The sequence below is a fragment of the Chamaea fasciata genome, unplaced genomic scaffold, assembly GCF_029207755.1.
Source record: "Chamaea fasciata isolate MVZ Bird 193981 ecotype frontalis unplaced genomic scaffold, bChaFas1.0.hap1 SCAF_7, whole genome shotgun sequence".
NCBI lineage: Eukaryota > Metazoa > Chordata > Aves > Passeriformes > Sylviidae > Chamaea > Chamaea fasciata.
The window spans coordinates 31,123,348-31,141,794 of NW_027094092.1; the positions used below are offsets into that span (position 1 = coordinate 31,123,348).

The window sequence follows — 18,447 nt, forward strand, 5'->3', positions numbered from 1 at the left end:
GTAATTGCAGCCACATTGTATCTTCTGTGGTAATTGACCATAAGAGAGTGGAACAATAGGGTGAAGGAACGGGTCACCCAGCCTTCTTTGACCAAAAGATCTGCCCAAAAATGAAAACTGCCCCTTCCTTATATTGAGGGTGGCAGAGCACTGGAACAGGCTGCTGAGGGAGAGCATGATTATGCAGTATCTGAAATGCAAGTGTACATTTTTTTCTGTCTCACAGGTTTTTCTCCCTTAGATCCAGTGCAAGTATGTCTTTCAGACCATCTGAAGGCTGAGAAACAGCTGACAACGTGAGTTTTCTTTCCTGCATAAAATATTTAAGAAAAAATGGTTTTGTTTCCATTTGCTTTCTTCATGCAAAGTAAAGATAGACAACCATCCTTCAGAAAAAATCCAGCTGTGTTAGTTTGATGGTCTTTTGAAAACTATGTGCAGTATGTATCTTGTATGTTTCTATACACAATTATTACTTTCCTTGGTTTTGTTAGCATGTCCTAACTATCAACCGCAACTCCTGTTTTGCTTGGCAAGCCTCCCAACAGTCAACAGATGTTTGCTCCCTCCTATTTCTTCCCTGAGAAAATGACTTCCAAATGATATCATCTCTCCTTGAACATAGTATGACTCTTTTTGTCCCGGGGTTCTCTTCTGAGCCCTGGTGTTTAGAAATCTGGTAAACAAAAAGGACTCCTTTTCTCAGACAGTGCAAACTTTGTGTCTACAAAATTATACCATGGACCACCAAGTCCAACAGACAATATAGCCAACCAGGCTTACCTCTCAAGCACTGGAAGACAAGTGTCTTAATTATGAAAATCTGCAATTCATAATGGGTTTACGTGGCATGCTTCTCTGCCCAGTAAAGTAGATTCCACTTACCTGCTGGAAAGCTTTCTATGATAAGTGATTTGGTGCTTGCCACACACTGTCTTACAACTGCCAATAAGAATCACTAAGATTCAAAGAATATGCATAGATCATCTGATGCTACTTCCTTTCCTAATTTCCTTATTGGAGGCAACATATGATATGGAAAGAAAATCATGAATTCTCAAGGTTGGGCTGAATTGAAATATCACAGTTAAGTCATCTAACTTTTTCATGCTAAAGGTCTAAAAATAAAACAGGTATTTTTTGGAGTTAACCTTCTAGACCAGAAAAAAAAAATCAAGAGAGAGCATTTTTTAATTAGCACTTATTACTGTTAAGAATCCTGGACATCCTTTAAGATTCAACTGAGCTCTCTTTGTTCACATGGAAATCTCAGTTAGTTATAACTACAATTTTGCAATCTCTGCGTTTGAAATACGTGTTTGATAAAGTACAGTAGATATACTTTCAGGAGAGGACATAATTATTAGCATTGAAAAGCACATATTTCAATGTACATTTGAACAATAAACTTTTCAGTTGGGTAAGGCATGGTGCTAATAACGCCAAGGTCATGGGTTTGATCCCCGTATGGGCCATTCACTTAGCAGTTGGACTCAATGATCCCTCTGGGGCCCTTCCAACTCAGGATATTCTGTGATTTCTGTGATTTCTTTGACTTCTCTATCTCAAAGCAATTTGCAGTTCTGAAAATGTGATCTTCAAAATGAGCACAGAGGAGGAAGGAATTAATGAAGAAAGAAGGATTCTGTATATCTTTTATCTTACTCTCCTAGTTTCCCATCACAGAGAGTTACGGCTGTCAAACCAGAATACTCCATTCTCTTACATAAAGTTTCTCTTCCAGGCTGTCTGGTTTTAGCAGGATTTCTTATAACCCTTCTCAGAACTGCCCTCTCCCTGTGCAACATGCATCCTCTGGCTTGGATGTTCAAGTGTTCAACATAAATCTTTGACAGGATGAGGAGAAACCCTTCTTCAAGGATTTTCCATTTCCTTAGATTGTCTGCAATGGTGCGATGCTACCATTTCAGCTGGTAGGGTCTTTCTGTCTCTGAAGAGTTGCTGTTCACTGAATACAAAAACAATCTGCAGCAGGTACGCTCTGTGACATTATAATTGACTTTATTTTTAAAACCCTTTACTGACATTGGCAAATCCTAACAATGCTCCCGTGAGTGATTGACATACTATGAAACCAGAAAAGGGTGCAGCAAAATAAAAAAATTACTTATCCAGACCACTGAGACAGACAACATTTCAGATTTAAAGTAAGAAGCAGAAATTCCTGGATGTCAACTGCATAAGCAACTACAGATTCTCTTCAAATAATACATACAGAATCCAAAGGCAAAAGATCAATAGAGACTTACTGCAGACTCAGGAACAGCAAAAGGTTTTCTAAGACCGCAAACTATAGGTTGTTATCAGTAACCTTGGCCTGGTTGCTTTCTTTACCCACACCTAAGGCGTGGAAAACCAGTCTTGCAGCTTCCAAACCAGTGTTGGTTTGGCAAAAATTCACCTCATTCTGTGGAGTGGAGTGGTCCTCACAAACAGCCGCTGTCTGACCATCCTTCCCATGGCAGTGGGAGCAGCAATCCCTGCTCTCCAAAGTTTTTCCCTATGACAGACTTCCTGGACATCTGTCCCCATGCTTCCTGTGGCAGAACCTTCCCCTGAGACAGGAAAATTCATGTTCTTCTACATTGCTGAGAAGAACTGGGCCAGTTTTGCTTGGGAATCACAATTTTTAATGAGCAATAAGTGGTTACTTACAAAACCATTACTATTACAAAGGGCCTGTATTTTTAATCTGAAAGGCACAAGGTGCCAAGGCTTAGTAGCTAATTAGCTGATTCACTGTCTCCACCTTTCAGTACGGTTGAAATCTTAGACTCCAGCTTTACTGCTCTTCAGGGACCTCTGACACATCTTTGAGATCTGTGTCAAAATTAAACAAAAAAAATTTGAGCATGGACCACCCACACAGAGTTAAACCATTTGAAATTAAGTACTTCTCTGATTATGCAGTGTAAAATCCTTACTGTTAGTACAGTTTAGCTTCTTATGGATTACAAATTCTTGATTTTATTTAGCATCTAAAGCTAAAGCCCAGAATCAGTCAAGCCATTTTTCACTATAAGCAAGAGTTCATCCATTTGATATGCACTAGAAATCATCTCTCGGCAAGATTTTCCCTGATCATTAGGTTTTGTTCTCATAACAGAGCTGTTGGATTTGAAACAAAAATGTGGTTCTCTAACCACAAAAATCCAACAAGGAGCACAAAGTAAAAGAATCCTTAAAAGGCTCCTGTTTTTGGTTTTGATTTTAAATATAGCATTAGTGAAGTACTTTTAAAATTAGATATGTCAGAAATCTACAAACAGAGCATCTAATATAAATGGAATGCAGCTTAAAATCACAGGTCTTCATATGCAGGTTTCATATGGAGCTACTTTAAAAGTATAATTGTGAAAGTCAAAAATACAAGGATGAGGAGAAAAGTTAAATATCCTTATTCCTTCCCATCTCCTCTTTGCAGAATGTGCTGGCATAACCCTTCAAAGCTTTGGTGTACTCTAAAGAATTTATTATCTTCATATCCATTAAATGAACTTCAAATTTTACTGAAGTTTTGAGCTAATGTCTAGTAAAATTATGGATCACAGTAAAATGAAATTACCATCCTTCTAAAAATACATTATATATTTTATTGTGACTGATACAGAATTAAAGTATAAAACCCACTTCATTTTTCCATATGAGTTTAGGGCTCCTGTAGTGCTACCTCAACTGTTTGTTATGAACATGAAGTGTTACCACCTTCTCAGTCACTAAATCACACTGAACTGCCATTGTGCTTGATAATCTATTGACATGTGTTTCATAATGTTATATTCTAGAAGAAAATAGATTACTGAGAAAGACACAATGTTTTCTACAAATGCATGTTTGATGAATGTTTTTTGGAAAGTAAAATTAAAATCCCAGGAATTTTGGTAGTTTCTTTTCATTCCATAACATTCAAAGATTGCTTTCTAACCATCTGGGGACATTTCTATAAAGTGCATAGTCACACAAATCCATATTTCTGAGCTCACTGACTTTAAGAGCTACACAAAAGAAAAAAAAAAAGGCCTCTTTTTGCTAATCAAATGCTAGCAGATAAAAGAAGGAGTCATATGAAGTAAAAAAACCCACTGATTCAAACTGTATCCCACAGTTTGATTTTGTCCTCTGGAGTGTTTTCCTGATCTACTTGGCCAACAAGTATGAAATAGTGAAAGACGTGTGGGACAGTTATGACTACATTACAACACCCCATTCCACAGAAAATGCATCTCATTCATAGAAGAAAACCATGAAGATAGGTAGGCTCAGAATTTGCTATGTATAACAATCAAAAAACGGTCCTGAAAAGAAGTGTCGATAAATGCAACAAAAAAACATCTAAATATATCATTGGTGTTGTGCCAGATATATGCTCCATTTAGTTTTTTCTCAGACAGAGGTTTTCTTAGTTAGAAGATTTCATTGCCCAAGTAACTGCTTTATTTCTTCCAATTTCAGCCTCTCATAGGCTATCTAAAATGCAGAGCAATGGCACTCTGCTGTGCATCTCAGCACATCACTTCCCCATCTGTCCAAATCAGGTGTCTGTCCAGACTGAAATGAAGCTTTTCTCTGTTGCATATCTAGACTTAATTCTGAAAGAAATCTAAGGCTGTGAATAATGGGATGTGCAACTGCATCTGACTGCAATACAGAATCAAAATGCTGCTTGGGCATGTGTCCATCACCAGCTTAATGTGTGGCAGGAAGTTCTGGAGCTCTTTTATAGTGCGTCTGCAGCTTCTGTCTCTCACAGAGGCCTCTTGCAGGGGTCAGACAGATCCTGTCAGATCCTGTTCTGGAGACTATTTGTCACAATCCCCTAAAATCTTGTCAGCAATACAAAGTCAATTACCACTAATGGTGCCATTAATTGCCCTATTTCTTACCAAAAACAAGCCCTGAGCTTTCTCTCTAATAGGTAGTCTTGGCTATTAAATCAAGTTCACCATGATTGAACCAGTTCTGAATAATCTTTCACCATGTTCTTACTGCAGATAAATGCTATTTCATGTCTGATTAAGGTGCCCAAATTAGACTTCACCTTTCCTGACATGACTGAATTTTTGCAGTTTAATATCTGCTTTCAGAAATTAATAAGACTTTCCTTTTTTCTGGATCTAAAATAGTTCTGCTTCCAAATTATTTATACATTATTTAATCTATTTATTCATTCTCTGAAGTAAACATTATTGTTCATTCACAAATGTACCAGCAGCTTCATTGTGTGCTTCACAGTCGTCAAATTGTGAGTTACATAGTAAAAAATACTTCTGTAGTTAAAAAAATAGTACAACCAAACAACAGAACTCCTGAACTGTCCTAGAATTTTTAAATCAGAAATCTATCATGATTTTTTCAATGAGATTTGGAACTCATTTTCCTGGCCAATCTGTTCTTGAATCTTGCGTTATTCACCTACAGGCTTTGAAATGTCACAAAACGTATTGGTTTATATCCGATGCCGTGTCTGACATTTTTCATAATAAATTCTCATTTTGTGTCGCCATCATCACTTCTGCTGTAGGAAAAACTGGAGGAACAAAGCAAGGTTAGAAGACATTTTAGCAAACAGTCTGATGTACACATTAACTAGACACACTGCCCTAGAAAAGAATCACAGAATCACAGAATGTTTAGGTTGGAAGAGACCTTCAAGGTCATTGAGTCCAACCCAGCCCTGACACCTCAACTAGATCATGGCATCGAGTGCCACATCCAGTCTTTTTCTAAACACGTCCAGGGATGGTGACTCCACCACCTTTCTGGGTAGACTATTCCAGTATTTAATCACTCTTTCTGTGAAAAACTTCTTCCTAATATCCAACCTATATTTCCCTTGATGCAGCCTGAGACTGTGTCCTCTCGTTCTGTCGGTTGCAGCCTGGAGAAAGACACCAACCCCCACCTGACTACAACCACCCTTCAGGAAGTTATAGAGAGTGATAAGGTCACCTCTGAGTCTCCTTTTCTCCAGGCTAAACAACCCCAGCTCCCACAGTCGTTCTTCATATGGCCTGTTTTCCAAGTCCTTCACCAGCTTTGTTGCCCTTCTCTGGACGTGCTCAAGCGTCTCAACATCCTTCCTAAACTGAGGGGCCCAGAACTGGACACAGCACTCAAGGTGTGGCCTGACCAGTGCTGAGTATAGGGGAATAATGACCTCCCTGCTCCTGCTGGCCACACCATTCCTGATACAGGCCAGGATGCCATTGGCCCTCTTGGCCACCTGGGCACACTGTTGGCTCATGTTCAGCCGGCTGCTGACCAGAACCCCCAGGTTCTTTTCCTCCTGGGCACTGCCCAGCCACACCGTCCCCAGCCTATAACACCGCAGGGGGTTATTGTGGCCAAAGTGCAGGACTTGGCATTTGGACTTATCAAACTTCTTAGACTTATTAAACTTCTTAGACTTATTAAACTTGTTAGACTCTGCACATCCATCCAACCATTCCAGATCTCTCTGCAGAGCCATCCTATCTTCCAACAGATCGACACATGCTCCCACCTTCGTGTTGTCTGTAGATTTACTAATGAAAGATTCAATAGCCTCATCCATGTCATCAATGAAAATACTGAACAGAATTTGTCCCAGCACAGACCCCTGAGGGACACCACTGGTGACTGGCTGCCAGCTGGATACAGCACCATTCACCACCACTTTCTGGGCCTAGCCATCCAGCCAGTTTCCTAACCCAGCGAAGACTGCCCCAATCCAAGCCCTGGGCTGCCAGCTTATCCAGGAGTATGCTGGGAACAAAATTGGAGAGTTAAACTATGCAGCTCAGCAACACACAAACCACCAAAAGACATCAGTGACAGAGGCAGACTTATGCACAGCTTTCTCTGTCTACTCCCATACTCAGTCATCTTCCATGAGCACTTCCAGGACAGAACTTCAATGTCTACAAAAACTGCAGATTTGGAAATGCCCAATGACAGTCTCTACAACAGAATCATCTAGGTGAAGCTCAGAGCCAAACAACTCAGCACCTGAGTCTTAGTCCAAAATTAAATCTTTGACCTCTTCCACACAAGTATACACACATACAGCTGTCAAGATTATTATCTACTCTCTTTACCTTTCTACATTTCAGAGTTTTAGGATACACTTGGTTTCTTGGAAAGCATCTTACTGAATATCTACATTGTAAACAAACCCGAAGAAAATGTAAGGCTTAATTTTATTTTTAGGGACAGCCAATAGAAGGCATACAAATATGCTTTCTTCAATATTGATGTGGGTGCCTAAACTCAGGGAACAAAAAGTGTAAGAAATTTTCCAGCTGGACCAAAATGCCCTGTGACTTGTTTAGAATCTCACAACACAAACTCTTCAAGTCTAACAGCTGCCAGAATGGGTGTGTTTGTGTGTGGTGCACGCATATGTGTGTGAAGTTCTCTCTTTTGCTTGCTCTGTCTTTTCCTATTTTTGTAGATCTCCTCTCTGGCTTTACTTTTTTACAGCAGTTTTTGCCAATCCAAAATATGTAGACACTAAGTTGAATCACTCATTTTGTTTATGTGGCAACAAGATCAGACTTCTTGCCGAAAAATGTTCTTGGCTTTGGACAAAGCAGGCTTTGAGATGCTTCCATCTGTTTTGAATACACCACAAATCGTAGTATGGAAACCATTGCTCTCAACTGGTAGCCAATTTGCTGAATAAACCTATATTAAAAAAAATAAGTATGATTCAACTGCAGACTATTTTCATATTTTTATATCATTTAATTTCAAAGGAATCCAATCCTTATAAGGAAGAACTTTAAATACTTACGAATTTCTTGCTGGGGAGAGGGTCAAGTGAGTAGCAAAAATCAGTTCTTTTTAATTCATGAATTGGTATTATCAGTGAGGGGAAAAGTTTAGGCTCTTGATGTTCTTATGTAGTATTTTTCATAATGGGGCCTGACCATTGTTGTAAAGATATGCTTTCATTCTCTCAGCAGTTTCATTTCCTTGTATGTTCTACTACTATTTGGAGAATTTGAGAATTTGTGAGTCAACAGTATACATAGTCTTGGAAAAAGGAGGATATTCTCTGCTTTGCCTTTTGTCTGTTGTTGCAATCTTGGCACATCTTCTGATTCTTCGTCTTTTCTCATCCCCATTTTGACTTCCACTGCTAGTTTTGGAAAGGGACGAGTGTTTCTTTAACAAGATGTATAGACACCACCAGCAATGAGGACTCCCAAAAAAAAAAACTGTTTTCAAACACAGCTCCTTTGGACTCCAGAAGATTATAATCACAGAATCCTAGGATATCTCAAATTGGAAGGGACCCATAAAGGTCATCAAATTCAAGTCTCTGTTCCTCACAGGGAGTTCCACCTTTCAAGACAGGCAGCAAAATGTGATTTGTGTATACTTGTTTATGATTTTATATGAAAACTACAGGATTCACTCAAAAGATCAGAGGAGATACAGGAATAAAACCTTGAGCCACCTTTTCAAATATATCTTTAGACCCACAGCACTGGTGCCCACATTCTGCTTCTAAAATCAAGTGGGAATGCATTCTAATTTATCTACATTATACAAAACTGAGTCTTTCTGATAGGTATTTCTGTCTTGTGTTCCTTTCCAGGCATGGTCTGTTTTCACAGGCACAGGAAACCAAAAATATACAAGTCCAGAAGTCAAGAGCCAGAAGCAAGTGATTCAATGACTGTTGTGGTAAATTGCCTGTGGTCAAATGTTGTGGGTCATGGCTGTGTTCCAAATTTATTGCAGAAGAACCTGGCTTAGGAGAGCCAATGATGGAGAAGGCATTCCATACTGCAGCATCTAGTAGTAATTCCTAATTTTACTCCAAGGCAGATGTGACATAAATGATTCAGCTGAGCTTGAGAATGTCCTGAAGTTTGAACCTTTCAATAGAGCCACAGTCCAACTGCATTGTTAAAACGAAGCTGCAAGCAAAGGCTGACATGTAACAAGGTGTTAATAAGTACAAAACATTGGTTTCCATATGCAATATTTAAAATATACCAGGAAAAAATCACTGGAACAAGGATCTTTACTATAGGCTTGCTGTCATTATCAGTCAGCTCTCACAGATGTTATGTTATCCTCCATTCTTTTACACTAAGCCAAAATTTAGAATTATATGAGGACAGCATGTATTCAGTAAAGAGGAAACAAAATCCTGTTCCTTCATTTGAAACAATTTTTGCATGTTTTAGCTCAAAGATTCCCTCTTATTCTATCTACATGTTTTTATGGTTGCAGATGTTGTGGAGTATAAGCTCAGATGATGCAGAAGCAATATCTAAAAGTATGCAAAATTAAATCAAGTCTTTGAGGTGCTAATGCTAACAAATGACCTGTGATGCTAGCTTTCTCCTCTTTTCTATGTTTCTATTTCATCATGTCTCCTAGTGTGGCCTGAACAAAAACTCCAAGAAGCAAGAAGCAGCTTTGCTCTGCCCCTTGGCTGGAACTGCTCCTCCCCTCAGCAGAGTGCAGGACAGGAAGATGCTGCTGCATGTGTGGAACCAGTGGCAATCTCGGTGCTGTGAGGAGCACAAGGTAGGTACTGCCTGCACACCCTAAAAATATAAAGGACAAAAGATCTTATTTCCTCTGCCATGTGTTTGCCAAGATACCCTTGAAAGAACAGATCCAAGGAATGTTAGGATAAGAATTCAATCCCATTCACAAACCCTCATCATATCTTTCACCCTTTGGGCAAAATATTTGTTAGTATTCAACACTTGTGGATCCTTTCTGCTATCACTGTTATTACAAATTTAACTGATGAGATCTTTCATTGTTAAATTGCCACTGCTATTACAGTTTTCTCCCTAGGTGGGGACTTGTCTCTCTTTCACTTTCCAAGAAATTACACTTTTTAAATAATATTTTTTGTAATTTCTTCCAAGGACAATAGCTCATACCTTAATAGCACCCAAACCATGAAGAAAGGAACTAATAATTAAACCATTAAACTCTATCACTTCTCTAAATTTGAATAGTATGGCTCAGAGAGACCAGAAAGTATTCCTATACAATGAACTGATTCATTGACTCACTTATTTTGAACCATGAACATCACATATATAAACTTCATACAGTTTTAAGCATAGCTCAAACCCTTTTGTCTCTGTTATGATTGGTACAAAATGACCTTACATCCGTAACTTCTCAACACAGTAAATCTCTCATGCCATAAAAAGACTTTCAAATGACTTCTCAATATGCTGCTATTTACACTTCATCATCTCTGACTATTCCTCAACAGACATCTTAAATCTCCAATTAGATATATCAAAGAAGGCATCTTTCTGCTATATTCCTAAATTTTTAGTAACTTGATGAAATTCTTGGAATGTCTACTGAGTCATTGGTCCAGTTTGGCAGATTCAGCTGGATCTAGTAGTCTGATCTGGAAGCAGATTGAGGCTCTTGTGTTTACAATTACATCCTTAAAAGGCATCTTGGTTCACTTCCAGTTATTGCCCTTTCTATAAAGCTTTCATAATTTGGTGAATTATTTATGCCATCAAACTAAGAACTCTCATTGCTGATAGTATCACAATGTTATTAGGTAAGTGACATCTGAGACCTTGACTTCTATGTGCCTCCACAGAGCAGGAAGTGAAGAATCCCTCTGTTCTTCCCCACAAGCAGATAGCTGGAATTCTAATCACAGTATAGGCTGAGCACAATATACAGGGGAGGCCGAGCCCCTGGGCTTTCAGCAAGCTGTCAGCTTGTGTTCACTCTCACAGTGCTCCCCCCAAAGCCTGTTTTACAACACATGTCCTTCACCCAAACATCACAAGGCAACAGTTGGGTTTTTTTTTTATCCTGAAGTTCTGAACTGTAGTATAAGTGAGGGAGGGGAAAACTTGAAAGAAAAAGCCCAGGTTAAAAGAGGGCCTGTCCTCACACTGGCCAGAGCAGAGCATGCTCTCCCCAGGTAACATTTGGCACAAGCATGGCTGTGACTTTTTCCTTCCTTTTTTTGCCAAACACACTTCCACCACAGTCTCCTAGCAATCCCTCTAATCACTTCCAGATCAAAAATTCAACAAACATGCTAATTTTTCTCCCATGGACTTCTGCTGTTCAGGCAATGCAGTGTTTGTCTCAGTACCTCAGGATCAAGTGTAGACCAGGGCAAAGAGGGCCTTTTCTGTGTGTGTACACTATGTGCACATGGAGCTCTCTCTGTTTTGGGTCTGGAACCACTGCAACACAAATGACTTATATCGGCATATTGAAAAGTGAGAGCATCACCAGCCATACCTGTCTGCTAAGCCAACAGGCCAAATGAGTACCTACAGTGATTTTCTGAGATTTGCCAGTAGTATCTGCTAATCTAGACATAAGAGTAAGCTGTGCACCATATTTACTTAATATAAATCTACCTTTCGTTCTGATCTGTCCACATCTTCAGGTTGAAATGCTAGCCAGGCAGTGGTATTTAGAAGTGTATGTATGTCTATGATACAGTTTTCACGCAGACAGAATATTAATATAAATTTCAGTGAGAAGAGGAAGGTTTAATTTTGAGTGGTAATTTTATAACCAGACAAAATATTCAAAATGCTAAACTATGTAATTGTTTTTAATAGACAGTTCAGCAGAACTGACTAAGAAAAGGTGATAACGTCAAATTTTAAATCGCATAAACTGCCAATAGGGTTTTTCTAAGTAGTTCCAAGCAAAGCATTCTGGCTGCCCTTTTTCTTCACTAATGTGCCGTTCTGTGAATGCAGTTTGCTTTGCGTGCTTTGTTCTCTTTTCCTACAGCAACACCTACTGTTAAAAATAAACTGGAATTTTCAATTACAAGTCCATGAGGTTATTTTTAAGTAACCACTAGCAGTTCAAACTTTCAAAGTGATCCTAATCCTGTTATACAATGTGTTTTGTTTCCCCAACAACATTTTTAGGAAGCGATCCCCTATCTAAAGTACTCTCTGAGTGCAAAAGACATGAATTAGAGATTTTTAAGACAACTCTGAACCTGATTGAAATATCTGAACTGACATTCCACTCTGTGGTAGGTCAGTGACAAAACTCAGATGTGGAGTAAGAGTTTTTAAATCCGGCACCCAGCCTGACTTAAAATCAAAATACTAAAATAAAAATCAGATATTCAAACAAGCTAATTGTAACAAAAAAGAAAGCCATCTTATAAAATTTGATCTGGTTTTAATTTAAGATTTCAGTTTCAGGGGAATTTGATCCCAGGTTTTGGATGTAATTCTATCCTTAATTTCAACTAAGCTGTGAGGAAAAGTTTAGTTTTATAATTTAGTGTTCATGTGTTGAAGAAAATTTATATGCAACATAAAATGGAGGCCTAAAGAAAGTCTAAGCACAGTGTCCATTTTCGTAAAAAGTTAAGTGAATATTTAAAATAGAATAACAAAAAAACTTTCACTTCGTGGCTTATTAGGAGATTGTTTTGACAGCAGGTTGGTTCACAGCTTCTGTTCCCAGATTTATAGAGACTGACAGCAGAGCTACCACTATTTCTTGTTTTGAGAAAATGTATTCTATGTTTCTCTGTGACTAAGGTCACTGTGTGTCATCACGTTCCCTAGAGCATGCTGCGAGCAAAGTTCAGCTCCAAGAAGCCCGTTAGCAGACTGTTTTTCTCAAGTCATGTTCTATGTCTGTCTTTTATATCTAGAAGAATTTACAACTTTATATAGAGAAACACTCTGTGACTGTCATACTTTGTCTGAATTTAAATTACTCATACATTCAAAAGATAAGCTTTTTAAATGAAACACATCATTTGATTTGAGCCAGTTGCAAAAAACATAGAATTTTTTTTCTCAGAAGCTCCTAAAATGGATTTTTGCTAACCTTTAAAGATGAAAAAAATCTTTTAAAATCTTCTTCAGAAAAGAAAAGCATTTTTCATTGCCCTCCTCTGTCTCCCCTGATCCTTTGTGTATGAAACTATATTTCTTTATGCATTGGCCTGACAGGTCATGAAGACGTGAATTTCCAGAGACACAGTGAGAAAGATGGAATAACAGGATGGTAGCCCAGTAACACCACTAGCTGTCCAAGTCAGCCAACAGCTCTCAACATTTTCTGTTAAATTTCCCTTGTCTGAACTGCCATGGATGCATTGATCTTCATATCCAAGCAATCTGTGTTTATCCATTCAGTTGTCAGAGAGAAGGATATGTATTACATACACTGGAACAGGTTGCCCTGAGAAGCTGTGGATGCCCTGTCCCTGAAAGTGTTCAAGGCCAGGTTGGATGGGGCTCTGATCAACGTGGCCTAGTGGAAAATGTCTCTGGCCATGGAAAGTGGGGTGGAACCAGATTATCTTTAAAGGTGTCTTCCAATCCAAACCTTTCTATGATTCTACTATTTGTTGACATATGACGTTAGTCCTTAGCAATTCCATCAAACAGTAATGTACTCACTCCTCAAAACCTGGCTTTTTTCATCTTCATGTAGCAAAATACTCATGGCTCAAGCTGGAAAAAACCCTAAACTTTCAAGTTCCCTACAGAGAAAATGCAAGAAATACACATCACAGGACTGTACAGAGGATGCTTTTCACTATCAGATGAAGGAATTTCCTTGTTCAAATTGCCATACCAAACCAGACTCAACTAAAATATAGGAGAGACTGCAGGCCACATCCTACCCTAACCATTTACATTGTTTTCCCTTGTAGAGTAGACTTCAAAACTACCTTTATAAAAGAAGCTGTCACAGGCCTGGTTCATAAACCGCATGTCTTTTGAAGCCAACTCAAACCATCCCTTCTCAGCAGGAGAATTTGTGCATATAAAGAGGAATTTTCATGTCTATGAAGTAGTTTAGGTATGCATAGGCTTATCTGCAGGGAATGCAAGTTTCATAAGATTTTATCTAGGGAAAGTGTGCAATATTCACCACTATTCACCAGCATAATAATGAATAATCTTGTCACAAGGCTGGGTCTGGCACAGATCACAGGGTGCTGTGAGCTTATGACTTATGGAGTTACTTCTTTAACTTAGCTGCTAAAGGTGGAGTTAGAACATTACTTGAAAGAAGGACTGCTGCAGTCCATGTGAAAATTTCCACTGACTTCAATATGCTTTAGTATAAGCCTTTTCAGCTGAGTATCTCCAGTGGAGTTCAACTGATGAAAGCATTTGTATGTGGATGTGATTTGCTATGTAAACATATGATGGAATATGCTTTCTGTGGATTCTTTGGCTGGTAACAAAGAATCTAGTAAACATTCACCCCCTTCAGACTGCAGTTTCAGCAACTGAAAGTTTTGTTTTTTCTGAGAACTGTGTGAACAGAAGCTAAAGTTCATAATAGCTTTTTAAACACTACTGTCTGGTTTCTGTTAACATTTCCATTACCACGGTTTCTCAGATAGTTTCACAACATTGCTAAATTCCCAAGGACGCATTAGGAAAAGATACAAGTTCCCAGTGAGTGTTTTTTACTACCTAGCTCAAGTGTCACAGTAGAGATAGATTTTTACTTAGACATTCACCTAGGAAAAGCAGAAACACCTAGGGAGCCAAGTCTGGCCAATAATAAGCATTCAATAAACTTGGAGGAGGAACAAAGGCTTAATGCCTACCTATTGTCAAGGAATGGTCTTGAGACAGTGGTGCATGGCTTATCAGAAAGGAGTGTTAAGAGAACTCTTTGTGTACTTGAGTTTGCACAAATGCACAAGTTAAATCTATTTACCTGGTATGACTGAACCTTGGTAGACATAACTAAACTATCTAGTGTGACCAAGAATCTTATGTTTTAAATGTTATACCTTTAAAATATTTTTTAATATTTTAGTTAGAATAAAAGCCTTCATTATTTTCAGCCAGTCACTTCAAAAATCTATAACAGCTAGTATAGAAGAATTTCTCTTGCATTTTGACCAAAATTACCTAATAAAGCTTATTTTTACTCAGTAAAGATATACACAAGCAACTGGGGTAGCATTAAGCTTTATCTTAAGGAAAACTTGGAACTGACTTTTCTCTGTTTCATGGAGACATAGTAGAGAGGCATTTCTAATAATGATAATTCCACTGATTTTGTGGATGCGCTGCCTTAGCATGAGTGAATTTACATGGAGAAAATTATCCCATTCATAAATCAGGCTTCAAGATGCAACTTGGAAAAGGTTAAAGAATACCTCTTTCATGCACACCTGTACAAAGCAAACAAAACTGAGAAACCTATCTATAGGGAATGAGTCTCTCCCTGGTTGATGGATAAAAGCTTCTGCTAATTTTGACATTGCTTTCAGCTTAAATTAGATTTAACTATTAAAGGATAGATATAGGCCCAACTGATATTATTTCACAAACCTGTTTTTCACTGGCACTGACAAGCTCTTCAGTTGAAATAAAATTCTCCTTTCATGTACAACAGATTCCTTTCACGAACTGCAGATTGCAGTTCCAATATCTTGCTTCCCCAGCACACACAGAATTGATCTCAGCATCTGACAAGAAGCATTAAGAATGATCTCTGAAGGAACTAAAAAGCAGAATCTATGGAGTAAATGTAAATGAACCACAGATTCACATTACATAAGTAATGTTGTCCCAAAGGAAAGAAGAATCTCCAAAAACTTGCAAGGAAAGATCTGCTTCACAGATGAGGCCAGTGTTTTGTACTGCAGTAAGATGCAAAGTGCAGAAACATTCTTGTGCTATATAAAGATACGTGTTACGTGACTCCTTTAAGTATAATAATCTTGTGGTTTCAGAACTTACTGTTCTGTCTTATTATACTCATATACACATTGTTAAAAGTCTTAGCGAGGCTGCAGATTCAGCAGGAGAGGACCTAAACCTTGTAATGCACTTTGAGATTTACTATAAGGAGAAATGGCAAATATTTTTTATTACTTACACAGATATAAAGAAAAAAATACACATTTGTGCATGCTCACAAGCACATACATATAGAAAAAAATTCACAAATGGCTAATCCTTGTCCTTAGGTGACCATGTGGCCAAGTGACAAGTACACAAAAGTTAGGAAAAGGATATAAATATTTTCTTGTATAGTTTGTCAGAGAGAAATATTCTCACCTATTTGAATTCTTTTCTATAAAGTTGATTATTTATTATTTTTCAAAAAAATCATAAATTGATCCTTATGCTTTCACTGCCAGGTGCATTTAAAGGAAGCTTTAAGGGCAGTTCACAGTCCAGGAAGTGAAAAATTCTGCTGCCCAAAAGAGGCATAAAAATGCCAGCTTCACAAAATAAGCTCTGCTAAAGTGATCAGACTGCAGACTGAAAAATCTAGCTCAGAAGTCAAAAATGTAATACCAAAGCAGGCAGGACAGACTAGATAGAACATTTTCAGCACCAGACAAAGAAGACAAATTGGCTCAGACACTGTCTTGAAGGAAATACTTTACTGGTCTGTAGTATCTCTGAGCTAAAGGACGAATGCTGGAAAGTGACAGAAGCTTCAGTTGCCTTCCAAAAGGTGTGTTCAGAAGGCCTTATGTCCCACAAAATCTGCACACAGGGTGCTGCCAGAGCTGTTTTTAGTTTTGCCTTCTTTTGTGTCTTTTGACTTTAGTGGTTCAAGTCTCTTTGATTTTGTTTTGTTCCAAAGTATGGTTAAGTTCACTTCCAGTCCAGGATATTCTTAAAGCCTCCTTTTTTCAAAGATTATGTTTTTAAAATGTCAGTATTTAAGAAATATAATAAAGTTATACGTTTCCTGTAATTCCTTTTAGAATAAGCATAGTTTCTCACGTATTTCTTTCTAAACATTCTTTGCCAAAACAGTGACCTTGAGGGTCTGAGTCTCATCTGTTCATGGAAATATTTTCAGCTGAAAACAAGGGTTATGTGGTTTCATCCTGTATTGCAGCCTTTCAGCCGAAGACCATCTAAGTCAAAACAGAAGGAATAGAAAGCCTTATTCATCTGAGGCAGCAACTTCTTGCAGGTGAGAAATGAAGGTGACATCTCCACTCCATTACAATGGCATGACTTGTTACAAGCTTGACATAACAAAATATAAACAAATCAATGCACAAATACTTTTGTTTTGGAGACAAGCAAAAACTATCCAAAATGTAGCATCCTCAGCTGGCATTACTTGTAGACTGGCTGGCAGCCTCTGCAGAGAGAACAAGGAATACTAAAATACATTCAAAGGTCCTATTTCCAAGGCACTTTACAGATGTGCTAGGCAGGCAATACGGGAAATGGGCCTTCCATATGTGTGTGACACCCCTACCAAATTTAGAAGGTAAAGTAAAGGGACTAGTAGAGTTTCATCTAAAGAGCTTATTGTTGTAGATGTATTGGCACATTTTTTCTTTGAAAATTAAAATGTACCAACTCATTACCAAAGCTCAAAAAATGAAGACTTGCACCATTTTGGATTGTTGTGCAGTGCTAAGCTAGATGTTTCTGCTCTGTTGGGAAGGGTAACAGCAGACAATAGACAGCATCTTCTGCAGGGGTTAAAGGAAAAGTTATACTACAGTGAAGCTAAGGCATATTACCTTGTCTAATTCTATATCACAGTTTCAATTTTCTGCTATTGTTAGTCCCACAAGAACTGTGCTGTAGACATCAAAGGCTCTGAATTTTGTCATTCTTGAGGTATTATAAAAGCTACAGGCTTGCAATTAATCTTTAATGAGTTGTTTACATGGAAATCAAACAGCCATGGAATTTCTTGAAAATAGCCGAGGATCATTCCTAGCTTGTGTCTAGCACTCTGTCTCTTAAAAATAACTTCTGTGGCTATTCATCAACTATCATTGAGTGAGATTCATGGCTGTAATAAAGCTGTTTACTGTTTCATTCTGAACAGTTTTCTTATTTATGTGCGCCAGCCTATAACTTCTAAAATATATACCATCTCTTATTGCTGCAACCTGGAATTTACCAACAGTATCACTAATAAATCACAAGCAACTACTCTTACTTTTATTCCTCTCTTAGGAATAGACTGGGAGCCTTTACACACAGCTGTCTGAACTTGGATCATTTTCAGATAAAAGTATTACTTATGCTCTAAAGTGTCCCAGGAGCCTCCTAGACAGAATTGTACACAGTTAGTATCTGCCTATTTTCACATGGGGAAACCAAGCAAGATTCATAATGGAAAATTTCTTTCCAGATCTGCATTTAGGTGAGTTTGGACCATGCATATGCACACACAAAGTTCATACTAGCTGCTCGAGAGGTCATTGGACCTTCAGCATTATCACTTCAGGAAAATGCTGACATTTTCACTGGTTTTGCTACATTTGTTTATTCCTGTGTTCCAGTTTGTTCCTTTTTCAAACATCCCTTCTTGGTCTCACTATCTTTTTTTTCCAAAATTACAAATTGTTGGTTTGTATTTTAGACACCAAGAGTTTTAGCTCAGTCATAAGATATACTGTTCCATGTAAGAACACTTTGACACTGGATACAATCCAAGATGAAATACATAAAA

General features: G+C 38.1%; 1 long non-coding RNA gene across 1 annotated transcript; it reads left to right on the forward strand.

The window, feature by feature from the left end:
- Window positions 1-254: 254 nt before the first annotated feature.
- Window positions 255-17,763, forward strand: LOC136291755 (uncharacterized). Its single transcript, XR_010721695.1, has 4 exons — window positions 255-296; window positions 8,606-8,694; window positions 9,400-9,549; window positions 16,861-17,763. It is a non-coding gene; the product is annotated as an uncharacterized lncRNA (long non-coding RNA).
- The last annotated feature ends 684 nt before the right edge of the window (window positions 17,764-18,447 follow it).